Source organism: Piliocolobus tephrosceles, chromosome 16 (genome assembly GCF_002776525.5).
Source record: "Piliocolobus tephrosceles isolate RC106 chromosome 16, ASM277652v3, whole genome shotgun sequence".
Lineage (NCBI taxonomy): Eukaryota > Metazoa > Chordata > Mammalia > Primates > Cercopithecidae > Piliocolobus > Piliocolobus tephrosceles.
In genome coordinates, this window is record NC_045449.1 from 1,163,217 (window position 1) to 1,190,648 (window position 27,432).

General features: G+C 45.6%; 1 protein-coding gene across 2 annotated transcripts in view; it reads right to left on the reverse strand.

Moving 5' to 3' along the window:
* Window positions 1-27,432, reverse strand: part of YWHAE (tyrosine 3-monooxygenase/tryptophan 5-monooxygenase activation protein epsilon) — a 66,513-nt gene that overhangs the window by 22,436 nt on the left and 16,645 nt on the right. The window contains exon 2 of one of the 2 annotated variants that reach the window (XM_031934317.1): window positions 2,936-2,968. The exons of the other annotated variant lie outside the window; for it this stretch is intronic. The gene's annotated coding sequence lies outside the window, so the exon portion shown is untranslated. The remainder of the gene's footprint in view (window positions 1-2,935; window positions 2,969-27,432) is intronic. 2 annotated transcript variants of the gene reach the window in all.

Genomic DNA, 27,432 nt, shown 5'->3' on the forward strand with positions numbered 1-27,432 from the left:
ATAAACATTTACCACATGACTCAGCAATCCTAGTTCTATGTATTATACAGAAGAAAAATAAATAAACCGTTACAAAGACTTTTACACACTTATTTACTCAAGCAACTATATTCATAATAGCCAAAAAGTGGAAATCACTCGAATGTGCATCCAGAGGGGAAATGAATAAGTACACTGGTGCTCACATCTGTAAGACGGGACACCACTCGAAAGAAAATAATTCACTGTCCATGCACAGTAGCTCACATCTATAATCGCAGCATTTGGGGAGGCCAAGACAGGAGGATTACTTGAGCCCAGTAGTTTGAGACCAACCTGGGCAACATGGTGAGACACTGCCTCTGCAATAATTAGCTGGGTGTGGGGGTGTGTGCCTATAGTCTCAACTACTCAGGAGGTTAAGGCAAGAGAATTGCTTGAGCCCAGGAATTCAGGCCTGCAGTGAGCTATTAGGATGGTGCAAAAGTAACTGCGGATTTTGCCATTAAAAGTAATGGTAAAAACCACAATTACTTTGTATAATCCTAACACTGTACTCCAGCTTGGATGACAGAGCAAGAGACCCTGTGTCCAGAAAGAGAAGAGGAGGAGGAGGGGAGAAAATAATTAACTGGTAACAAGCAACAACATGGAATAATCTCAAAAAGATATTAAGTGAAAAGAGCTAGATTAAAAAGACTTTATCATTCCATTTGTATCAAACTACAAAAAAACACAAACTAAAAACACAAAGCAAATGGTTATCAAGGTGCAGGGGTGAAGTGAGGGGCTTTTGTGCAAAGGAGAGCTCACGGAATCGTACCTGTAGAAGTGGCACGTTTAACTGTACACCTCAAGCTGAGGTTTCTAATGCAATTCTGAACCATTAAAGAAGGTGCAGTGGCTCACACCCGTCATCTTAGCACTTTGGGAGGCTGAGGCAGGTTGGTCACCTGAGGTCAGGAGTTCAAGACCAGCGTGGCCAACATGGTGACACCCCATCTCTACTAAAAATACACAAATTAAGCTGGGCACGGTAGCTCACGCCTGTAATCCCAGCACCTTGGGAGGCTGAGGGAGGCAGACCACCTGAGGTCGGGAGATTAAGACCAGCCTGACTAGGATGGAGAAACCCCGTCTCTACTAAAAATATGAAAAAATTAGCCAGACGTGGTGGCACATGCCTGTAATTCCAGCTACTCGAGAGGCTGAGGCAGGAGAATCACTTGAATTCAGGAGGCGGAGGTTGCAGTGAGAGGAGATCACGCGCCACTGCACTCCAGTCTGGGCAACAAGAGCGAAACTCCATCTCAAAAAAAAAAAAGAAAAACGAAAACACAAAAAATAGCCAGGCATGGTGGCAGGCGCCTGTAGTGCCAGCTACTCGGGAGGGTGAGGCAGGGGGAATGGCTTGAACTCTGGAGACAGAACTTGCAGTGAGCTGAGATCGCACCATTGCACCCCAGCCTGGCCAACAGAGTGAGATTCTGTCTCCAAAAACACAAAATTTTACAATATGGTAATAAGACCACTCATTAATTCATTTGTAGGAGTCTGAAAGCATTCATTTAAAACATGCCCAATTTTGTTTTCTAAACCATAGTCATGAAACAGGCTAAATTTAGAAGCAGTGGACAAAGTAATCTCACCTCCACACTAGTTTCATTCTCAAAAACCAGCAACTCAAATATAACTCAGAGGTAAGCCTGTAATTAAACTTTCGGGGTTTTTTTGTTTGTTTCTTTGTTTGAGACGGAGTCTGCTCTGTTGCCCAGGCTGGAGGGCAGTGGGGTGATCTCGGCTCACTGCAAGCTCCATCTCCTGGGTTCACACCATTCTCCTGCCTCAGCCTCCTGAGTAGCTGGGACTACAGGCGCCCGCCACCATGCCTGGCTAATTTTTTGTATTTTTAGTAGAGACGGGGTTTCACTGTGTTAACCAGGATGGTCTCGATCTCCTGATCTCGAGATCCGCCTGCCTCAGCCTCCCAACGTGCTGGAATTACAGGTGTGAGCCACCGCACCTGGCCAATTAAACTTTCTAAACTGATCGCAAAGTAAATCTTAACCCAGCTACACAAAAACAGTACCATTCTTTTAATTTAAAGCTTTACAATATTCTATACAGAAAAACTGCACAGATGTCCAATACCACCAAAAATTTAAGTTACATATCTCGAATATTCCAATGATTTAATTTTCTTCAAATTTCTGTGCTTTACAAATTTTCAACAATGAAGACTTAGTATTTTTATAATGCAAGCGGAAATATATTTATAACACTCAGCGATGCTCTACTGTTTCAGATTCAGGCATAAATGTCTTCAATTTTAGATATAAACAAAACAATGCACAGACTGGTAAAATTATAGAAGCAACAGTTATCCCTTTAATAATACTTTTATTTATATATAATTCGTCTACCATAACAATTCACCCATTTAAAGTGTACCATTCGGCCGGGAGCATGGGTGAGCCCGTGTAATCCCGGCACTTTTGGGAGGTCAAGGTGGGTGGATCACGAGGTCAGGAGATCAGGAACAGCCTGGCCAACATGGTAAAACCCCATCTCTACTAAAAATACAAAAATTAGCTGGGCATGGTGGCGGGCGCCTGTAGCCGCAGCTAATCAGGAGGCTGAGGCAAGAGATTTGCTTGAACCTGGGAGGCGGATGTTGCAGTGAGCCGAGATGGCGCCACTGCACTACAGCCTGGGTGACAGAGAGAGATTCTCTCTCCAAAAAATAAATAAATGAACTCTTCCATTTAATGGTTTTTAGTATATTCACAGAATTCTGCAATCATCACAATTTTAGATTTTCATCACTTCAAAAAGAAAAGCCCAAACCCCATTAACGGTCACTTCCCATGTACCCGAACCCCAGCCCAAGGCAACCACTATCGACTTTCAGCCTCTACACACTTGTCTCTTATGTATATTTCAGGTGTGGGCATACCTTGGAAGATACTGCGGGTTCAGTTCCAGAGCACTGCAAAAAAAAAATATTGCAATAAAGCAAGTCACATGAAATTTTGTGTTTCCCAGTGCATAGAAAAGTTATGTTTAAACTACACTGTAATCTATTAAGTGTACAACAGCATTATGTCTCAACAATGTACATATCTTTATTTAAAAACACCTTATTGCTGGCTGGGCGCGGTTGGCTCAAGCCTGTAATCCCAGCACTTTGGGAGGCCGAGACGGGCGGATCACAAGGTCAGAAGATCGAGACCATCCTGGCTAACACGGTGAAACCCCGTCTCTACTAAAAAATACAAAAAACTAGCCAGGCGAGGTGGCGGGCGCCTGTAGTCCCTGATACTCGGGAGGCTGAGGCAGGAGAATAGCGTAAACCCAGGAGGCGGAGCTTGCAGTGAGCTGAGATTGCGCCACTGCACTCCAGCCCAGGCAACAGAGTGAGACTCCGTCTCAAAAAAAATATAATAATAAAATAAAATAAAAACACCTTATTGCTAAAAAATGCTAATGCTCATGTGAGCCTTCAGCAAGTGATAACATTTTGCCGTTGGAAGGTTGTGCCTTGATGTTGATGGCTACTGACTGATTAGGGTGACAGCTGCTGAAGTTTGGAGTGGCCGTAGCAAGACAATGAAGTCTGCCATGTTGATGGACTTTTCCTTTCCTGCATGATTTCTTTGTAGCATCTGATGCTGCTGGACAGCATTTGCCCACAGAAAACCTTTTTTTTTTTTTTTTTGAGACAGAGTCTTGCTCTGTCGCCCAGGCAGTGGCACTATCTCGGCTCACTGCAGCCTCTGCCCCCAGGGTTCAAGCAATTCTCCTGTCTCGGCCTCCTGAGTACTACAAGCGGACGCCACCATACCCGGCTAACTTTTCTATTTTTAGTAGAGATGAGGTTTCAGAATGTTGGTGAGGCTGGTCTTAAACTCCTGACCTCAGGTGATCTGCCCACCTGTGTTAACAGGCATAAAAACAACATTGCAGGCCGGGCACGGTGGCTCACGTCTGTAATCCCCGCACTTTGGGAGACCAAGGCAGGTGAATCACGAGGTCAGGAGTCCAAGACCAGCCTGGACTAGTGAAACCCCGTCTCTATTTTTAAAAAAAACCTTGCTCTCCTTACACAACGTCATCAGAGCTCTGGGTGACCAAGTACGGTGTGTGAGTGTGAGAGAAAGACAGAACTGTATGGTGTGAGTGTTCTGAAACAGTCTCACTCTGTCACCCAAGATGATACAACAGTGGCACCATCTCAGCTCACTACAGCCTCAACCTTCCCAGCTCAGGCAATCCTCTGACCTCAGCCTCCTGAGTAGCTGGGACTACAGAGGTGTACACCATTATATCCAGCTAATTTTTATTATTTTTTGTAAAGACAGGGTTTTGCCATGTTCCTCAGGCTGGTCTTGAACTCTTATGCTCAAGTGCCCCACCCACCTCGGCCTCCCCTAGTGCTGAGATTACAGCTGTGCACCACTGCACCCAGCCTCGGGGCATTTTCAATGTGCAGTAATACATTGAAGGTAGTTTTTTGTTTTTTTCTTCTGAGTACTAAGTTTCAACAGTGGACTTAAGATACTCAGAAAACCATGCTGTAAACAGAAGTGCTGTCTTCCAGGCTTTGCTGTTCCATTTATAAACCTGGCAGAGTAAATTTAGCATAATTCTTAAAGAGGCCTTGAATTTCTGAAACGGTCAATGAGCACCGGTTTCAATTTAAAGTCACCAGCTGCGTCAGCCCCTAACTGCATCAGCCTGTCCTAGCCAGACACACTGACTTCTCTCTAGCTAGGAAAAGTCCTAGACAGCATTTTCTTTTAATACAAGGCTGTTTTGTCTACACTGAAAATCTGTTTGGTGTGGTCACCATCAATAATCTTAGCTAAATCTTCTGCATAATTAGATGCAGCATCTACATCAGCACCTGCTACTTGACCCTGTACTTTTTTTTTGAGACAGAGTCTCACTTTGTCACTAAGGCTGGAGTGCTGTCACAACGTCTCGGCTCACTACAACCTCCGCCTCCTGGGTTGAAGCGATTCTCCTGCCTCAGTTTCCCAAGTAGCTGGGATTACAGGCGTCTGCCACCACACCCAGCTAATTTTTTGTATTTTTAGTAGAGGCAGGGTTTCACCATGTTGGTCAGGATTGTCTTTTAACTCCTCACCTCGTGATCTGCCCGCCTCGGCCTCCCAACGCGCTGGGATGATAGGCGTGAGTCACTGTGCTCAGCCAACCTTGTACTTTTTAGGTAATGGAGATGGTGTCTTTCCTTAAACCTCATGAACCAACTTCTGCTGGCTTCCAGCTTTACATCTGTAGCTTTCACACCTCTCTCAGCTTTCTTAAATTTGAAGAGAGTTAGAGGGTTGCTCTGAATTAGGCTTTGGCTTAAGGGAATAGTGTGGCAGCTTTGATCTTCTATTCAGACCACTAAAACTTTCTGTCATCAAGAAGGCTGTTTTGCTTTCATCATTGCTGTGTTCACTGGAGTAGCACTTTTTAATTTCCTTGAAGAACTTTTCCCTTGCATTCACAACTGTGGTGCAAGAGGACCAGCTTTCAGACCATTATCTCGGCTTTTAAGGTAGCCTTCCTTACTCAGTTTAATCATTTCCACCTAAAGTAAGAGACTGGGACTTTTCCTTTCCCTTAAACACTTAGAAGCAATTGCAAGGTTGTTAATTGGCCTAATTTAAATATTGTTGTGTTTCAGGTAATAGGTAACCCTAAGGGAAGGCAGAGAGACAGGGAGTCAGAACACAAACAAGAGATCATGCCTATAAACCCAATATTTGGGAGGTCGAAGGCAGGAAGATCATTTAAGCCTAGGAGTTCAAGATCAGCCTGGGCAACAGGTGAGACCCTATCTCTACAAAACACACCAAAACTAGCCTGGCATGGTGATGTGTGCCTGTAGTCCCAGCTTCTCAGGAGGCTGAGGCAGGAGGATTGCTTCATCCCAGGAGGTCAAAGTTGCAGTGAGCCATGATCACAAGACTGTAGCCTGGGTGACAGAGTGAGACCCTGTCTCAAAAAATCAATAGTAAAAGAATACAGGCCAGGTGTGGTGGCTCACGCTGTAATCCCAGCACTTTGGGAGGCTGAGGCAAGCAGATCACATGAGGTCAGGAGTTCAAGACCACCCTGACCAACATGGAGAAACCCCGTCTCTACTAAAAATACAAAAAAATAGCCAGGCGTGGTGGTGCACGCCTGAAATCCCAGCTACTCGGGAGGCTGAGGCAGGAGGATCGTTGAACTCAGGAGGCAGAAACTGCAGTGAGCTGAGATGGTGCCATCGCACTGTAACCTGAGCATTAAGAGTGAAACTCTGTCTCAAAAAACAAACAAAAAGAAATACACGTATCAATTAATTTCCCTCAGTTCATGGATCCCCAGAACAATTACAATAGTAATGTCAATGATTACTGATCACAGATAACCACTATAACATACAATGAAAAGTTTGAGGCTGGGCGTCGTGGCTCACACCTGTAATCCCAGCACTTTAGAAGGGCCAAGAAGAGTGGATCACGAGGTCAGGAGATCGAGACCACACTGGCTAACACGGAGAAACCCTGTCTCTACTAAATAATACAAAAAACAATTAGCCAGGCGTGGTGGTGGGCGCCTGTAGTCCCAGCTACTCGGGAGGCTGAGGCAGGAGAATGGCGTGAACCCAGGAGGCGGAACTTGCAGTGAGTAGAGACTGCACCACTGCACTCCAGTGGGTAACAGAGCAAGACTCCGTTTCAAACAAAAAACAAGTGTGAAATATTGCACAAGTTATCGAAACAGAAACACAGAGTGAGCACCTGCTGTTGGAAAATGGCACCAATAGACTTGCTCAAAGCAGGTTCCACAAACCTCCCGTTTGTTTCGTAAAAATGTAGTATCTGTGAAGTACAATAAAACAAGGTGTGCCTATGAACAGAACCTGCAGTACGGAGCCTGCTGTGACTGGCTTCTTTCCCATAGCATGGTCTCAACGTTCACACCTAGTGTAGCATGACATCAGTACTTCACCTATTGTATGGATATACCATGCTTTAAAAATCCATTCATTAAGCCTGGGCGGTGGCTCACGCCATCTCAGAATTCTGGGAGACGGGTGGATTACCTGAGGTCAGGAGTTCAGGAACAGCCTGGCCAAAACATGACAAAACCCCGTTTCTACTAAAAATACAAAAATGAGCCCGCCATGACGGCGAACGTCTGTAATCCCAGCTACTCGGGAGGCAGAAGCAGGAGAATAACCTGAGACCAGGAGGTGGACGCTGCACTGAGCCGAGATCGCACCACTGCAGGTCAGCCTGGGCAACACAGCGAGACTCTGTCTCCAAGAGAAAAAAAAAAGGAAAAAAAAAAGGCTGGGCGCAGTGGCTCACACCTGTAATCCAAGCACTTTGGGAGGCCGAGGCAGGCAGATCACAAGGTCGAGATCGAGACTAGTCTGGCCGACACATGCTGAAACCCTGTCTCTACTAAAGAAACAAAAATTAGCCGAGTGTGGTGGTACACGCCTATAGTCCCAGCTACTCAGGAGGGTGAGGCAGGAGAATCGCTTGAAAACAGGAGGCAGAGGTTGCAGTGATCCAAGAACGCGCCACTCAACTCCAGCCTGGCAGCAGAACAAGACTTGGTCTCGGGGCGGGGGGGATCCAGTCATTAGTTAATGAACGTTTGGGTTGTTTCCACTTTTGGACTATTATAAACAATGCTGCTACGAACACTCTTGATGCTTTTGTATGAATATACGCTTTCAGTTCCCTTGAGTACACATCTAGGAGGAACTTGAGGATCACACAGTAACTAGCTTTTTGAGGAAGGACATTCCAAACTTTTCTATGGGAGCGGCACCATTTTTACACTCCCACCAGCAACGCAGGATTCTAATCTGGCTGCATCCTCAGGAACATCTGTTAGTTATGCTTTAAACTAGTCATCCTAGTGGGTGTGAAGCTGTATTTCCTTGTGGTTTTTATTTGCATTTCCTTGATACCTAATAGTGTTGAACATCTTTTCATGTGCTTATGAACCTTTTGTGTGTTCTCTGAAGAAATATCTATTCAAACATTTTGCCAAATATTTAATTATTTGTCTTTTCATTACTGGTTTGTAGGAGTTGTTCGTTTTTAAAATCCCACTGACTCCTCTACCCCAACGCCCCCCACTCATCCCTTAAGGTAGCAGATTAAGGAACAGAAGTAGCATGAGTCCAGAGACACTTATTGCTTCAAGAGACAGGGTCTCTCTCATTCACTACGTTGCCCTGGCTGTATGTAGTGCAGTGGCAATTCACAGGCCCATGATCATAACGCACTACGTAGCCTTAAACTCCTGGCCTCAAGTGATCCTCCCAAGTAACTGGGACTACAGGCGCACACCACCCAGCACACTACTCCTTCAAGAGTAAGAAAAGTTAACTTCTCAATCCCTCCAAACATTCTACGACCAGTGCTTTGTACCAGTTTGCACAAATAATGACTACAATGACACACTCTCCTAATATCACTGTCATCTTTGTCCTTTTAACACCAGTAACAGAAACATAATACTAATGATAATGTACCCCAAAACTACATAGAAAAAGCTGATTTATCCAGCTGGGCGCGGTGGCTCAAGCCTGTAATCCCAGCACTTTGGGAGACCGAGGCAGGCGGATCACGAGGTCAGGAGATCGAGACCATCCTGGCTAACACGGTGAAACCCCGCCTCTACTAAAAACTACAAAAAACTAGCCGGGCGAGGTGGCAGCACCTGTAGTCCCAGCTACCCGGGAGGCAGAGGCAGGAGAATGGCATGAACCTGGGAGGCAGAGCTTGCAGTGAGCTGAGATCCGGCCACAGCACTCCAGCCTGGGTGACAGAGCGAGACTCCGTCCCAAAAAAAAAAAAAAAAAAAAAACAAAAAAAGAAAAAGCTGATTTATCCAAAACTCTAGACTAACTACACCCTTCAGCCCTCCCTCAGTAGAGGATGAGCTCCAACCATTATATTCACATAAAGGTCCTCAACACAATTAGCACTTCCTGAAGTCACCTTTGCAGGGAGTATTTTATCACTGGGATGCAGGCATTTTGGGGGTGGGGGAAGGCTGTCACGTGCTTGCAGCAGGTGTGATCGAAACTTATGAACCAGAAAACCGAGATGGTCGAAATCACTTCTTTTGGATCCACAGGCAGTTTTGCTACAGTAAGTTTGAGTAACAAAATCGAATTTCTGGAACTTTTCATGGTTTGGGGACAATGGGTGGGTGATTAAAATCACCATTCTGAAGAACATAATCCTCACAAGTTAATTAAACATGGTTAAGTCTGTTTAGTTCCAGGGAAGTTTCCCTTCATTGTATAATAGCCTAGACACAGATCCACCACAAGGAACCAGCCTGTGTCTGGGACATCCATCATCTGTTGCTGCCAGTAGACTCAGAACTTTTTCACCTTGACTTGTTAACTGAGGTTTGGTTTTTGGTTGTGTTCTTTCAAGTATTTATGCATTCGTTCAACAAAGTAATTCACAAATAAAACACCCCATGCTAAACTAAGCACTGTTCCAAACGCTTCGCTGTATTAATGTACTTAATCTTCTAAATAGACCTCTGAAGTAAGTACCAGTATTATCTCATTTTAGAATATCTCCATATATTGAAGAACATAAAGGTTAAACTGATTCCAGATCACAAAGCCAATGGACTAGAATTCAGGGGGTCTGACTTGAGCTGCGCTTTAATCATATTGCCTCAGATTTGAATATGTATTTGAATGCATCTGTACGAGGATCCTTTTATTTGCTTCGGTAACAACAGAGGGGAAATAACTGGTTTCAGTGACTCTACCAGAAAGACAAGTTTCATATATTAATATGTGGTTTACACCCAGGCATGGTGACGTCTGCCTACAGTCCGACCTACCTGCAAAGCAAGAGGCTTAAGAGGTTCAAAGCCAGCGTAAGCAACATAGTGAGACAGTTTCAACAACAATTTAAAAATAAAACGTGGGGCCAGGAACGGTGGCTCACACCTGTAATCCCAGCACTTTGGGAGGCTGACAGATCACCTGAGGTCGGGAGTTTGAGACCAGCCTGACCAACACAGAGAACTCCGTCTCTACTAAATACAAAATTAGCCGGATGTGGTGGCGCATGCCTGTAATCCCAGCTACTCGGGTGGCTGAGGCAGGAAAATCGCTTGAACCCGAAGGCGGAGGCTGCAGTGGGCCAAGATTTCACCACTGCACTCCTGCCTTGGCAACAAGAGCAAATCTCTGTAGAAATAGAAAAAGACGGCCGGTCGCGGTGGCTCAAGCCTGTAATCCCTGCACTTTGGGAGGCCGAGATGGGCGGATCACAAGGTCAGGAGATCGAGACCATCCTGGCTAACGCGGTGAAACCCCGTCTCTACTAAAAAATACAAAAAAACTAGCCGGGCGAGGTGGCGGGCGCCTGTAGTCCCAGCTGCTCCGGAGGCTGAGGCAGGAGAATGGCGTGAACCCGGCAGGCGGAGCTTGCAGTGAACTGACATCCGGCCACTGCACTCCAGCCTGGGCGACAGAGCAAGACTCCGTCTCAAAAAAAAAAAAAGAAATAGAAAAAGAGAAAGAAAAGACAGAACAGAAAGAAAGAAAAAGACAGAGACAGAAAGAGGCAGACAGAAAGCAAGAAAAGAGAAGTTTGTTCCTACTTAAAACACATTTCTTTTTCCATCTAGAGGTTTACCCCTCTCCCAAAAAAAGCTTTTTATATTCTTTTCTCTCTTTTTTTTTTTGAGACAGAGTCTCGCTCTGTCACCCAGGCTAGAGAGCAGTGGCCGGATCTCAGCTCACTGGAAGCTCCATCTCCCAGGTTTACGCCATTCTCCTGCCTCAGTCTCCCAAGTAGCCGGGACTGCAGGCGCCCGCCACCTTGCCCAGCTAGTTTTTTTGTATTTTTTAGTAGAGATGGGGTTTCACTGTGTTAGCCAGGATGGTCTCGATCTCCTGACCTCGTGATCCGCCCGTCTCGGCCTCCCAAAGTGCTGGGATTACAGGCTTGAGCCACCGCGCCCAACTATATTCTTTTCTCTTAAAGAGGCGGGAGTCTCTGTATGTTGCCCAGGCTGGTCTCCAGCAATCCTCCCACCTCAGCCTTCTGAATACAAAAAGCTTACTTTTATACCTCTAATATCTTTACATCAACATCCCAGTAAACTCGATTTTCCCAAGATTGTCCCTGCCTGGTAGTAAAACAAGTCTCCACTGAGCTTCAACAGTTTCTGATAAACACAGAGTACAAAATCATAAAAGAAGCAGGTCTCCCCCTATCAGGCTGACATGTCACAAGACACAATTTACAGCTTTTAATGAAATTCTGGGTCAGGAAAAAAAACAACTGTTCAGAATCTGTCATGGGAAAAATGAGCAGGTTCTGTACTGGATGACAGGATTAATGTACCTCTTAGCAAAGCATACAGGATCATAACCCTAAGGTTTTTTTTGTTTGTTTTTTTGTTTTGAAACGGAGTCTCACTCTGTTGCCCAGGCTAAAGCTCAATCTCACTGCAATCTCCATCTCCAAGGTTCAAGTGATTTTCCTGCCCCAGCCTCCCTGGTAGTTGGGACTGCAGGTGCCCGCCACTGTGCCCGGCTAATTTTTGTATTTTTAGTAGAGAAGGAGTTTCACCATGTTGGCCAGGCTGGTCTCGAACTCCTGACCTCAGGTGATCCACCTGACTCGGCCTCCCTAGGTGGTGGGATTACATGCGTGAGTTACCACACCCGGCCTTAATCCTGATTTTAAAGGCAGAAAAATTAAGCTGAGAGGATTGTTCCTAAACTCACACAGTGGTAAAACCCAAACAAACCCAGACAGAAACAAATTCTTCAGCTCAAGAACAGTAAAAGAAATCACACCAAGGGAAGAAAAGGGCATAGCATCAGGCATTGACATAAAAAGGTTCTGTCAGAACCGAGAATGTGGCTCACACCTGTAGTCCCAGCCACTCCAGAGGCTGAGACAGGAGGATCACTCGAGCCCACGAGTCTGAGGCTACAGTGAGCTATGATCACGCCACTGCACTCCACCCTGGGCAACAGAGCAAGACTCTCTCTCAAAAAGGAAGAGTTCGGTCACTTAGGTTCTGGAAAGGTCCTGAGTTTGCTTTATATAAAAGCTAACCAATTAGCCAATGACCTTTCCTTTTTCCTAGCAAACATCATCCCTCTGGATCACACTCAAATGTCTTACTTCTAAAGACTTCCTGGCTGGCCGGGCGCGGTGGCTCAAGCCTGTAATCCCAGCACTTTGGGAGGCCGAGATGGGCGGATCACGAGGTCAGGAGATCGAGACCATCCTGGCTAACACGGTGAAACCCCGTCTCTACTAAAAATACAAAAAATTAGCCGGGCGAGGTGGCCGGCGCCTGTGGTCCCAGCTACTCGGGAGGCTGAGGCAGGAGAATGGCGTGAACCCAGGAGGCGGAGGTTGCAGTGAGCTGAGATCCAGCCACTGCACTCCAGCCTGGGCGACAGAGCAAGACTCCGTCTCAAAAAAAAAAAAAAAAAAGACTTCCTGGCTGTAAGCAGTGGCTCACGCCTGCAATCCCAGCACTTTGGGAGGCTGACGGAGGTGGATTACCCGAGGTCAGGAGTTCGAGACTGGCCTGGTCAACATGATGAAACTCCATCTCTACTAAAAATACAAAAATTAGCTAGGCGTGGTGGCAGGTGCATATTATCCCAACTACTCGGGAGGCTGAGGCAGGAGAACTGCTTGAACCCAGGAGGCAGAGCTTGCAGTGAGCTGAGATTGCATCACTGCACTCCAGCTTGGGCAACACAGGCGAGACTCCATCTCAAAATAAAAGCCTCAAATTGTTTTGATGGTTTGGCAGGGATAACAAGCAAGTCTGTTGGGGAAAAACTTACAAGGTACTACTTTCTAAGGAATTTACCTTATGGATATTTACTTTACAAGAAGTCATTGCAGGAAATACATGACTAGATTTACACATGCGAAGCAATCTTCAATTGGATACTTCTGACCCCATGAAATAACTGAGGATGTTTCTGCAGAAGGCCGACATGAGAATTCCCAGGAATTGTGGAGCTTTCAAATAACCTGATTAAGCTTGGACAGCCTCCAAGGAATGAGTAAAATTAAGCAAAAGTTGGACAATCACTAAACGTAGTCAATTCACAGATAATTCAATGACAACATTCTATCTTTTTTTTTTGAGACGGAGTCTCGGTCTGTCGCCCGGGCTGGAGTGCAGTGACACAGTCTCAGCTCACTGCAAGCTCCGCCTCCCGGGTTCACTCCATTCTCCTGCCTCAGCCTCTGAGTCTCTGGGACTACAGGCGCCCACCACCACACCCAGCTAATTTTTTTTTTTTTGTATTTTTAGTGGAGATGGGGTTTCACTGTGTTAGCCAGAATGGGCTCAATCTCCGGACCTCGTGATCCGCCCACCTCAGCTCCCCAACGCGCTGGGATTCCAGGCCTGAGGCCCCACGCCCGGCCCACCTTACTGTTTTCTAAAAGGTCCCAATATCTTGTTAGTGACACGAGAACTCTCCTGTTACTATTCAGAAATATAAAGGTGGAGCAAAACTTTTTCTAAAACAATTATCACGCACCTTCTCTATCACACTGACAAACAATCTGCGAGGCATCAGTTCTATACTATAAAGAATGTCTAAAAAACCTGATTCAAACAATTTTAGGGGCAACACTACTAGTTTACCATAAAAGAAATTCAGTATGGGCCAGGGACGGCAGCTCATGCCTGTAATCCCAGCACTTTGGGAGACCAAGGTGGGTGGATTATCTGAGGTTAGGAGCTCAGGACCAGCCTGGCCAACATGGTGAAACGCTGTCTCTACTAAAAATACGAAAAATTAGTCGGGCGTGGTGGCGCACACCTGTGATCCCAGCTACTTAGGAGGCTGAGGCAGGAGAATCGCTTGAACCCGGGAGGCAGATGAAGTTGCAATGAACCAAGGTCATGCCATGCCATTCCACTGCACTTCAGCCTGGCGACAAGAGCAAAACTCTGTCTCAAAAAAAAAAAAGAAAAGAAATTCAGTATGATCAAAAGTTACAAAACATTCTCAGATGGCTAACCTGACTTATACTGGTTTTTTTTTTTTTTGAGACGGAGTCTTGCTCTGCCGCCCAGGCTGGAGTGCAGTGGGCGGATCTCAGCTCACTGCAAGCTCCGCCTCCCGGGTTCACGCCATTCTCCTGTCTCAGCCTCCCGAGTAGCTGGGACTACAGGCGCCCGCCTCGTCGCCCGGCTAGTTTTTTGTATTTTCTATTAGAGACGGGGTTTCACCGTATTAGCCAGGATGGTCTCGATCTCCTGACCTCGTGATCCACCCGTCTCGGCCTCCCAAAGTGCTGGGATTACAGGCTTGAGCCACCGCGCCCGGCTAAACTGGTTTTTAAACATTAAATCTCTGCCCAAATTTGGCAATTTTAATTTTATCATAATTAATTCGGCTGCTTGAAGCCTGTTCAAAGTTTGCGACGTCATCACTTTAAGGTTGACCATACTCATGTCAGTGTGCTTCCAACTCACCTAAGAGCTCTACGGGATGTTAAGACACACTTCAGATTTTACATGGCCTCGTGCCTGTAATCCCAACACTTCAGGAGGCTGAAGTGGGCGGACTGCTTGAGCTGAGGAGTCTGAGCCCAGTCTGGGGAACACAGCAAAACTCCATCTCTACTAAAAATACAAAAAATTAGCCAAGCATGGGGCACACACCTTAGTCCCAGCTACTCTGGAGGCTGAGGAGGGTGGATCACCTAAGCCCAGGAAGTCAAGGCTGCAATGAGCTGTGATCACACCACTGCACTCCAGCCTGAGCAAAGACAGCAAGACTCTGCCTCAAGAGATTTCATATATGCAAAACTTCTAATTTGAATGAGGAAAAAAATTACCAAGTACACTAATTCTAATAGTAAATAACATGGAAAGATCTAAGAATGTTAACAAAATGTCAAATCTGTAGCTTGAGGAGTCTTAAGTCATATTTTCTTAGAAAGATAAAATTCAAGAAGAGTAATCACTAGCTCTATTCAACTAAGACAAGCAAAAGGCTGGGATGTATCCTGGGGTGTGTTACAATGAGTTATGAAGGAAGGAGTAACTTGAGGTAAACAGTTGGACAAGATTTAGGAAACACTTTTGGAACTTGTTTTAATGTAAGCTAAGATTAAATTGTGCAAAATGAAAAGGATTAGCTGACATATAAATTATACTTTGTGTTCAGTACAGGATGCTGTAAACAGAAATAATGCAAGTACTAAGAAGCTTCTCTGAAGAGGCCCTAACCTAGTAACTTTTGACTCTTCTTGTAGTACCCACACCACTTGCACTTTTATTAGACAAAAATGACACACACTTTGGGAAACAGCACAGGAACGTACCACCACAGCACAGAAAACACCACCGTTACAGCAAAAAAGATTCAGACTAGAAGACTAGACTTTTTTTTTTTTGAGACAGAGTTTCACTCTGTCACCCAGGCTGGAGTGCAGTGGTGCGATCTCAACTCACTGCAAACCTCTGCCTTCCGGGTTCAAGAGTCTCTGGCGTCAGCCTCCCGAGTAGCTGGGATTACAGGCACACACTACCATGCCCAGTTAAATTTTGTGTTTTTAGCAGAGGCGAGGTTTCATGATGTTGACCAGGCTGGTGTCGAACCCATGACCTCAGGTAATCTGCCTGCCTCGCCTCCCAAAGTGCTGGGATTACAGGCGTGAGCCACCACACCCAGCCCAGACTAGATTTCCATTTCTGCTTATTCATATGCTATTTGACCTCAAGTATGCCACTTAATCTCTAGGACCTTGTTCCTCACCCATAACATGGAGGATATCCAGCCCTGAGTTATGAGAGTTTAAAATGAGACTGTAGAATAAACTGTCTGGTATATAATATGAATTCAATTATATGTTTAATTTCTTTTCTTCGCCTCACTTCCAAGATTAAATAACAAAAAAAAAAAAAAAAAGAATCCAGACAGGTGGGGGTGTTAATGTGCCTGATATAAGAAAGAGCTAAACAAAGAACACAGAGTTTAGAATCTAAGTCTAATAAATAAAGCCTTTTGTAGAATATGGCTCCATTTATTCTAACCCACATTTTCCATTCTTACATCTCACATATTTAACCCCATATCTGTGCCTTTGGTAACATAACCTCACTCTCCCAACATCCAAATCTTACTCTCCAATTAATGTCTCATCTACTACTCAAGTTTTCCCCAACTACTACAGCACACAATCCCTTATTCCCCTTCTCTACAATGCCTCTATCATACAAGCCAGCAATCATCACTGTTTCTAGCCACAGCTTGCCTGACTGGACTGTAGCTCTTCCATAGTAGGTATTATAAGTAATCATTTTACTACTCACAAGGGGGAAGTTGTTCCTAATACATGCCAAATAAATACGTATTGATTAAACAGTCTAAGAGACTGGGCGCAGTGGCTCACGCCTTTGTAATTCCAGCACTTTGGGAGGCCAACAATCACCTGAGGTCAGGAGTTACACATTTGCCTGGCCGAAATGGCAAAACCCCACCGCTACTAAAAATACAAAAATTAGTCCGACTGTGATGGCTCACGCCTGTAATCACAGCACTTTTGGAGGCTAAGGTGGGCGGATCACCTGAGGTCGGGAGTTCGAGACCAGTCTGACCAACATAGAGACACCCCATCTCTACTAAAAATACAAAATGAGCCAGGCGTGGCGGTGCATGCCTGTAATACCAGCTACTCTGGGGGCTGAGGCAGGAGAACTGCTTGATCCCGGGAGGACGAGGTTTCCATGAGCAACTGCACTACAGCATGGGCAAAAAGAGCGAAACTCTGTTTCAAAAAAAACAAGTGGAAAAACTGTATTTCACAAATTGTTGTTTATTTATTTTATTTTATTTTCTGAGACAGAGTCTTGGTCTGTTACCCAGGCTGGAGTGCAGTGGTGCAGTTTCGGCTCCTGGCAACCTCCACCTCCCAGGTTCAAGCAATTCTCCTGCCTCCGCCCCCACTAGTAGCTGGGATTACAGGCACATGCCACCACGCCAGGCTAGTTTTTGTATTTTTAGTAGAGACGGGGTTTCGCCATGTTGACCAGGCTGGTCTTGAACTCCTGACACTCAGGTGATCCACCGGCCTCAGCCTCCCAAATTACTAGGATTAAAGGCATGAACCACCAGCACCCTGCCCTTGTTTAAATTTTTTAAAACACAAGTTTTTAGTTAAATTTTGTGCTGCACATTCGTAAGCTGCCAATATTATATACAGTTAATAAACCTTTTCAGAAAACAAAGAGTATTCCTGTAATCTCCGCACTTTGGGAGGCTGAAGTGGGAAGATTTCCTGAGCCCAGGAGTTCAAGACTGGCCTGGACAATATGGCAAGACCCCATCTCTTCATACATTTAAAAAATTAGCTGAAGAGGGCCGGGCACAGTCGCTCCGCACTTTGGGAGGCTGAGGTGGGTGGATCACAAGGTGAGGAGTTCAAGATCAACCTGGCCAACATGGTGAAACCCTGTCTCCACTAAAAGTACAAAACAATTAGCCATGCGTGAAGCAGGCGCCTGTAATCCCAGCTACTCGGGAGGCTGAGGCAGAGAACTGCTTGAACCCAGGAGGCGAAGGCTGCAGTGAGCCAAGATCCAGCCACTGCTCTCCATCCTCGGAGAAAGAGTGAGACCCTGTCTCAAATAAAAAAAAAATTAGGCAAGCACGGTAGGCACACCTGTAGTCCCAGCTACTCAGGGTGCAGAAGTGGGAGGGTCGCTTGAGCCCAGGAGGTAAATGCTGCAGTGAGATGTGTTTGCTACTGCACACCAGCTTGGCCAACAGTGAGACCACATCTCAAAACAGTAAGAGTACACATGTAAAAAGATTTATATTCGGCCGGGCGCGATGGCTCACGCCTGTAATTCCAACACTTTGGGAGGCCGAGTTGGGCAGGGGCGGATCACAAGTTCAGGAAATCAAGACCATCCCGGCTAACATGGTGAAACCCCGCCTCTACTAAAAATATAAAAAATTAGCTGGGCATGGTGGCGGGCACCTCTATTCCCAGCTATTTGTGCGGCTGAGGCAGGAGAATGGCATGAACCCAGGAGGAGAGCTTGCAGTGAGCCAAGATCACACCACTGCACTCCAGTCTGGGCGACACAGCGAGACTCCGTCGCAAAAAAAAAAAAAAAAAGATTTGCCGGGCGCGGTGGCTCAAGCCTGTAATCCCAGCACTTTGGGAGGCCGAGACGGGCGGATCACGAGGTCAGGAGATCGAGACCATCCTGGCTAACACGGTGAAACCCCGTCTCTACTAAAAATACAAAAAACTAGCCGGGCGAAGTGGCGGGCGCCTGTAGTCCCAGCTACTCCAGAGGCTGAGGCAGGAGAATGGCGTAAACCCGGGAGGCGGAGCTTGCAGTGAGCTGAGATCCGGCCACTGCACTCCAGCCCGGGCGACAGAGCAAGACTCTGCCTCAAAAAAAAAAAAAAAAAAAAAAAAAAAAAGATTCATGCTCATTTACTAACAAGTCCCACTTCTCACAACTAGTAAACAATTCAAATCACAAAAATCACATTTTGGATATAAACAGTTCACTGCAGTGTCAATACAAAATGGATTATTAGTTATGTTAGTCAATAAAAACATTCACAAGCAGTTCATAACGTAAGATAAATATTCAGTCAGATATAAACATGCATCTATGTAACATAATGAAATGGTAAAGAAAACACCTGCACAGAAAGTACCAAGTCCTAGAAGTTTTCTTCTAAGCTTCCCAGTGAAATACAGAATTACGTACATACATCTAGACTGACAAAATATTGAGTAGGTATTTTAGCTAGAAAATATCCAAGTTGCCCAAGTTGATTTTTTTTTTTTTTTTTTTTTGAGAGGGAGTCTTGCACTGTCGCCCAGGTTTGAGTGCAGTGGCGCAATCTCGGCTCACTGCAAGTTCCGCCCACTGGGGGGTCACACCATTCTCCTGCCTCAGCTTCCCAAGTAGCTGGGACTACAGGCGCCCACCACCACGACCGGCTAATTTTTTGTATTTTTAGTAGAGACGGGGTTTCACCGTGTTAGCCAGGATGGTCTCGATCTCCTGACCTCGTGATCCGCCCGCCTCGGCCCCCTGAAGTGCTGGGATTACAGGCGTGAGCCACCGCGCCCAGCCCCAAGTTGATTTTAATGTAATTTAACCAGTGGTTGCATGTAATAACTGTCTTCCTAATAAAGGGTAAACATACAAAGAATTCTTACCTTGTTCATAGAAAAAAAAAATTTTTTTTTTGAGATGGAGACAGTTTCTTTTTTGTTTTGTTTTGTTTTCTGAGATGGAGTCTTGCCCTATCACCCAGGCTGGAATGCAGTGGTGTGATCTCGGCTCACCACAATCTCCGCCTCCTGGGTTCAAGCCATTCTCCTACCTCAGCCTCTCAAGTAGCTCAGATTACAAGTGCATGCTTCCACGCCCAGCTAATTTTTGTATTTTGAGTAGAGACGGGGTTTCACCAGGCTGGTCTTGAACTCCTGGCCTTGTGATCCACCCACTTTGGCCTCCCAAAGTGCTGAATTACAGGAGTGAGCCACCGTGCCCAGCCCAGAGTTTCTCTCGTTGCTCAGGCTGGAGTGCAAGGGCGTGATCTTGACTTACTGCAACCTCAGCCTTTCAGGTTCAAGAGATTCTCCTGCCTCTGCCTCCCGAGAGCAGCTGGGATTAGAGGCATGCGCCACCAAGTCCGGCTAATGTTTTGTATTTTTAGTACAGATGGGTTTCTCCATGTTGGTCTGGCTGGTCCTGAACTCCCAACCTCAGGTGATCCGTCCGCCTTAGACTCCCAAAGAAACTTTTTTTAAAATCAGTTTCAGGTTTGTTTGTTTTTTTTTTTTTTTTTTTTGAGATGGAGTCTGGCTCTGTAGCCCAGCCTGGAGTGCAGTGGCCAGATCTCAGCTCACTGCAAGCTCCGTCTTCCGGGTTTACGCCATTCTCCTGCCTCAGCCTCCCGAGTAGCTGGGACTACAGGCGCCCACCACCACGCCCGGCTAGTTTTTTGTATTTTTTTAAGTAGAGACAGGGTTTCACTGGGTTAGTCAGGATGGTCTTGATCTCCTGACCTCGTGATCCGCCCGTCTCGGCCTCCCAAAGTGCTGGGATTACAGGCTTGCGCCACCGCGCCCGGCCTGTTTTTTCTTTTTAGAGAAGTCTCCCTCTGTTGCCCTGACTGGCTTGTACTGGCTATTCACAAGCACGACCATAACACATTACAGTCTGTAACTCCTTGGCTGAAGCTCACCCTCCACTGCACTCCAGCCTGGGTGACACAGCAAGACTCTGTCTCAAAAAAAAAGTAAAGATAAAATGAATAAATGAATAAAGAAATGTTGGCAGCATTCTGAAACCAGAAACGGTAAAGGCTAAAAAGAAATCTGCAGCAATCAGATAAAGGCATTAAGACCATGTTAAAGGGTTGGGCGCGGTGGCTCACACCTGTAATCCCAGCACTTTGGGAGGCCAAGGCGGGTGGATCACAAGGTCAGCAGTTCAAGACCAGCGTGGCTCAAATGGTGAAACCCCATCTCTACTAAATATACAAAAATTAGCCAGGTGTGGTGGCGGGTGCCTGTAATCCCAGCTACTCGGGAGGCTGAGGCAGGAGTATCACTTGAACCCGGGAGGTGGAAGCCGCGGTGAGCTGGTATCGTGCCACTACACCCCAGCCTGGGTGACAAGAGCAAGACTCCGTCTCAAAACAAAAAAAAAGACCATGTTAATGATGTAAATAAACTGTTGAGAAGATGAAAATCGACCAGCAACTGGTCTAGAGGAAAGCACCAAGGTCCCCTATGATCATTCCCCCAGGCCTCCCAACTACATACGTGAAACGTCATCTACTGAAAAGGTACACAAAAAGTACACCACCATACTGCAATGTACTAAGTTCCCAGAGCTTCTTATCCAGCCATTTACAAAGCTTTAGTCCCATATATCAGTGCTCCCCAACGTTTCTGGCACCAGGGACCAGTTTAGTGGAAGACAATTTTTCCAGGGACCATTATGGGAGCACAGCCTGGGCGTTGGGGACTCCTGCCATGTATCAAAGAGTTAAAAACAATGCAGATTTTTCAGAGGATGGCGAAAGCAGGGAGAAAAGGACGAGAGAGGATGGAGATGGCCTGCTCCTAAATTTAATGACTCCCATTTCAATGCTAGTTCCATTATCTGTTACCTGGAAAATATACTCAACCTATATTCCATTCTGTCTTCTTCATATTAAAGATAACATTAGACTGGGTGCAGCGGCTCACGCCTGTAGTCCCAGCACTTTGGGAGGCCAAGGCGGGCAGATCATGAAGTCCAGAGTTCGAGATCATCCTGGCTAACATAGTGAAACCCGTCCCTACTAAAAATACAAAAAATTAGCCAGGCATGGTGGCAGGTGCCTGAAGTCCCAGCTACTCGGGAGGCTGAGGCAAGAGAATGGAATGAACCTGAGAGGTGGAGTTGCAGTGAGCTAAGATTGCGCCACTGCACTCCAGCCTGGGCGACAGAACAAGACTCTGTCTCAAAAAAAAAAAAAAAAAAAAAAGGTAACACTATTCAGAGAGAAGCTAAGCCAAAAGACTGCTACAATCTCAGCACTTTAGGAAGCCAAGGTAGGAGGACTGCTTCAGCCCAGCTGAGAAACTAGCCTGGGAAACAACATAGACTCAGTTTCCAGAAAAAAGGTGGGGGGGAAGCCCCAAGAAGCAGTTTGGACTGATGTTTACACATAAGAAATACCGAAGCGGAAGGAGTACCAGTTTTGTAGGACACCAGCCTATAAGAAACACCAAAGTGGAAGGAGTATCAGCTTTGCAGGACACTAGCCTTGGCAGAATACCAGTGACATTCCAAATCTGTCACTTCTCAAGTACTTGATCTGTACCTGTAAAATGGGTAGTACTTTGCATGGTTGTTTGGATGACAAGTGAGAGAAATAGCCAATAAACAGTAGATGGTATTATTACTACAGGGTTTTATCATCACAATGAAACACTTTAGAGAGGTTTTTCAATTTGTTAGTGCCATTTTACACCAGTAAGCACTGAAGAAAACACTGAGCTTTCTACAGTCTTTAATATGGGACCCCCAACACTTGATACTGTACGCTGCATACAGCAGACACCATTGTTGTTAACTAATTCAAAGTAACTCTTAATTACACATAGGAACAGAGTAAGTCTGAAAGCAATTATACATTCACTAGAATATACAGTCCTTGAAGAGATCTTCTATTTTGTTCACTGATGAATCCTGATTGTCTGAAGTATCTAAAACAGTGCCTAGTACATAGTTGGCATTCAGTAAGTATTTGTCAAATGAGTTTCGGAACTTGTTTTTTAATACTTTAACACTTTGATTAAGGTTTTTCAAAAGACAATAATCTTGACACTCAAGGATGTCAAGATTCCTCTTCATATACCCACCTAAACAGAGGTACCTCTACTCACTCTAAAACTACATGAACCAGGCAAAGTAAGGTGGCTTCACGCCTGCAATCCCAGCTCTTTGGGAGGCCAAGGCGGACTGATCACCTGAGGCCAGGAATTTGAGACTGGCCTGGCCAACACGGTGAAACCCCCGTCTCCACTAAAAAAAAAGAGAAAAATTAGCTGGGCATGGTGACGGGTGCCTGTGATGCCAGCTACTCAGGAGGCTGAGGCAGAAGAATCGCTTGAACCAAGGAGGTGGCAGCTGCAGTGAGCCAAGATGGCACCACTACACTCCAGTCTGGGCAAGAGAGCGAGACTCCGTCTCACAAGAAAAAAGGAAAAGAGTAAAACATGAATTGTTTAACCTTCTACGAAACTTTAAGACTTCTTTCTAAACCAGCTTCTGCTAGGTTAAAAAGAAACAAAAACAAGACAATCTTTTACCAAGATTCTACAATTTTGACTACAAAAGGTACTTTTCCCTTTGGTCACAATATTTAGGGTAGGGTTGTGCTCACTTTGGCAGCAGATACACTAAAGTTGGAATGATACAAAGATTAAAAAACAAAAATAAAAATCAGTCCACATTCTAAAACTGGAATGACACAAAGATTTAAAAAACAAAAATAGGCTGGGCGCGGTGGCTCAAGCCTGTAATCCCAGCACTTTGGGAGGCCGAGACGAGCAGATCATGAGGTCAGGAGATCGAGACCATCCTGGCTAACACGGTGAAACCCCGTCTCTACTAAAAAATACAAAAAACTAGCCAGGCGAGGTAGCAGGCGCCTGTAGTCCCAGCTACGTGGGAGGCTGAGGCAGGAGAATGGCGTAAACCCGGGAGGCGGAGCTTGCAGTGAGCTGAGATCTGGCCACTGCACTGCAGCCCGGGCGACAGAGCGAGACTCCGTCTCAAAAATAAAAAATAAAAAAATAAAAATAAAAATATTGGGGATAGGGCAGTAATCCCCTAGTCCACCAGAATGGGAGATTCCTCCTCTCAATTTTATGAGGATACTCCCTTGTAAACACATTTGGCTGCAATAGAACCAAAGAGGTGAAGGTCCAGTGAAAACCGAGGTGGAAAATAAGAGGCTGGAAAGATCAATGACCTAAAACACTAAGTACAGGAAAAAGAGGTAGATCAAAGTCTAAATCTTTTTGCGATTTTTAGGGAATTAGAAAAGACACTGAAACAAAAAATACTTTAAAATTCTCCTTTGGAATACTCAGGAAGAAAACCACCATAAATAACCCTTGGGTCCAATTCAGTTTAGAAGAAGGATTAACTATCCATTCAGATTTTTAAGAGGTTTGACTTGTTTTCTTAAGTCGCTGAGAGCGGTAAGGATTTTTTTGGGGGTGGGGCGTGGGCGGGGACAGAGTCTTACTCTGTTTCCCAGGCTGGACTGCAGAGGCACAATCTTGGCTCTCTGCAGCCTCTACCTCCTGAGTTCAAGCGATTCTCCTGCCTCAGCCTCCTGAGTAGCTGGGATTACAGGCACACGCCACCACCACTTGGGCCCGGTTAATTTTTTTTTTTTTTTTTTTGTAGAGATGAGGTTTCACCCTGTTGGTCAGGCTGGTCTCGAACTCCTGACCTCGTGGATCTGCCTGCCTCAGTCTCCCAAACTGCTAGGATTACAGGCGTGAGCCACCACAGCCAGCCTTTTTTTCTTTTTTTTTAATAGAAACAGGGTGTCGCAATGTTGCTCAGCCTGGTCTCAAACTCCTGGCCTCAAATGACCCTCCCACCTTGGCCTCCAAAAGCAATGAGATTACAGGTACCTCAATTCTTTGATGAGCTGAGAAACCCCCATTAAAATTTCAATACTTTAATAATATATTTTAATGTTTCTTTTTTTTTTTTTTTTTAGACGGAGTCTCAGCCGCCCAGGCTGGAGTGCTGTGGCCGGGTCTCAGCTCACTGCAAGCTCCGCCTCCCGGGTTTACACCATTCTCCTGCCTCAGCCTCCCGAGTAGCTGGGACTACAGGCGCCCGCCACCTCGCCTGGCTAATTTTTTTTTTGTATTTTTTAAGTAGAAACGGGGTTTCACCGCGTTAGCCAAGATAGTCTCGATCTCCTGACCTCGTGATCCGCCCGTCTCAGCCTCCCAAAGTGCTGGGATAACAGGCTTGAGCCACCGCGCCCGGCCTATTTTAATGTTTCTTAAGCAGTATATTTTGCATAAAGTATTTCATACTCAGAGATCGGGCACGGTGGCTCAAGCCTGTAATCCCAGCACTTTGGGAGGCCGAGACGGGCGGATCACGAGGTCAGGAGATCGAGACCATCCTGGCTAAGACGGTGAAACCCCGTCTCTACTAAAAATACAAAAACTAGCCGGGCGAGGTGGCGGGCGCCTGTAGTCCCAGCTACTCGGGAGGCTGAGGCAGGAGAATGGCGTAAACCCGGGAGGCGGAGCTTGCAGTGAGCTGAGATCCGGCCACTGCACTCCAGTCCGGGCGACAGAGCGAGACTCCGCCTCGGAAAAAAAAAAAAAAGTATTTCATACTCAGGAATGTGTTTCTAAAAATCTACAAAAACGGTCATAACTATCATACAACAGTAACAATTATTTTCTGGTCAAATAACGTTCTTGAAAATTTCATGGTTCGGCCGGGCACGGTGGCTCAAGCCTGTAATCCCAGCACTTTGGGAGGCCAAGGCGGGTGGATCACGAGGTCAGGAGATCAAGACCATCCTGGCTAACATGGTGAAACCCCGTCTCTACTAAAAATACAAAAAACTAGCCGGGCGTGGTGGCGGGCACCTGTAGTCCCAGCTACTCGGAGGCTGAGGCGGGAGAATGGCGTGAACCCGGCAGGCGGAGCTTGCAGTGAGCCGAGATTGCGCCACTGCACTCCAGCCTGGGCGATAGAGCAAGACTCCGTCTCAAGAAAAAAAAGAAAAAACAAAAAAACAAAAAAAAAAAAAAAAAAAGAAAATTTCATGGTAATCCTACCATAAATCTTAACTAATTATTTTAGAATTAAACCTATTACAATCAAATACAAGTCATCAATTCCACTAAATCTTTCTTCTTTCCTTTTTGAGACAGGGTCTCACTGTGTCACCCAGGAGGGAGTACAGCGGTCTTATCAAGGCTCACTGCAGCCTCGACCTCCCAGGCTTAAGCAAGACATCTCACCACCTTAGTCTCCCAAGTAGCTGAGACTACAGGTGCATGCCACTAGGCCATGTCAATTTTGTGTTTTTTGTAGAAACAGGGTCTCGCTATGTTGCCCAGGCTGGTCTCAAACTTTTGGGCTTAAGGGATCTTCCTGCCTCTGCCTCCCAAAGTATTGGAATTACAGGGATTATCAGCCATTGCACCTGGCACCTACTAACACTAAAATTTCTTTTTATTTCTTTTGAGACAGAGTTTCACTCTTGTTGCCCAGGCTGGAGTGCAATGGCATGATCTCAGCTCACTGCAACCTCCACCTCCCGGGTTCAAGCAGTTCTCCTGCCTCGGCCTCCCGAGTAGCTGGGATTACAGGCGCCTGCCACCATTTCCGGCTAATTGTGTATTTTTAGTATAGATGGGATTTCTCCATATTGGTCAGGGTGGTCTTTTTTTTTTTTTGAGATGGAGTCTGGCTCTGTCGCCGGATCTCAGCTCACTGCAAGCTCCGCCTTCCGGGTTTACGCCATTCTCCTGCCTCAGCCTTCCGGGTAGCTGGGACTACAGGCGCCCGCCACCTCGCCCGGCTAGTTTTTTGTATTTTTTAGTAGAGACGGGGTTTCACCATGTTAGCCAGGATAGGTCTCGATCTCCTGACCTCATGATCCGCCCGTCTCGGCCTCCCAAAGTGCTGAGATTACAGGCTTTAGCCACCGCACCCGGCGGTCAGGCTGGTCTTGAACTCCCGACCTTGGGTGATCGGCCCAACTCGGCCTCTGAAAGTGCTGGGATTACAGGCGTGAGCGACCGCGCCCAGCCTACACTTTCATACTACAGAAGCTTTCATCCCAAATTCAGACAAAAGGTGTTACATTTGCTAAGGAGAAATAATCATTAATCTAAAATTAATAGCAAAACTACTATATACCAGCTCAACATGACAAAATTATTATTTGGGAATAATTTGGATGACCTTTACTTTGGATATGCAAATTTACAGATGTAAGATTAAGGATTTTGAGAATATTTCTTTGTGCAGATCTTACATAAGAACTAAGCCCAGCAGAGTACCCTTGCTAAGAATAACTCAAAAAGGTAGGTTATCATCTCCTAATATAATCCTAGCACAGCAGTAACAAAAACACTTATCTGACCTTTCACGTTAGAAAAGAATGTTTCACAATAAATAGTACTGACAAGTATTACACTTTCATAGCCATCCTGTAAATTAGTAGGCAAGAGAGACACCATTAATCCCCATTCAAAAGATAAGGAACCCAGTGATTCCAGTGCTTTCTGGGACGGCAGATACACCACATCTGCCAAATTATGAAATACCGTCCTAACTCTTACAGTAATGCGCCTCCTTCAAACTTTAGATATGAAGAGTTGAACACATTTCATATTACTTTCGCTCAACAAAATCCTGATCCGATCACAAATCAAGCCTACCAACAACAGATCTGTACAGCTACTATGATAGATTATTCAAAGGGCAATAAATTCAAGATTAAAATTTCAAAAGAGATAAGCCAGGATCACGGTCATATGGTCTGAACTATAGAGTTTGGCGTTCTGAACAGAACAGCTGTAACAAGATACGGCTGAGTCTTTAAATTTTTATGTGGGTATTTGGTTTGAAAGAGACTTGCAAAAATTTTTTTTAAAAAATATACGTGGGGAAAGCTCTGAGCTTAGGACATCGCTACCAACACCTAGGTCTATTATATTTTTATTTTTTATTATTTTTTATTTTTTTTTTTTTTTGAGACGGAGTCTCGCTCTGTCGCCCGGGCTGGAGTGCAGTGGCCGGATCTCAGCTCACTGCAAGCTCCGCCTCCCGGGTTCA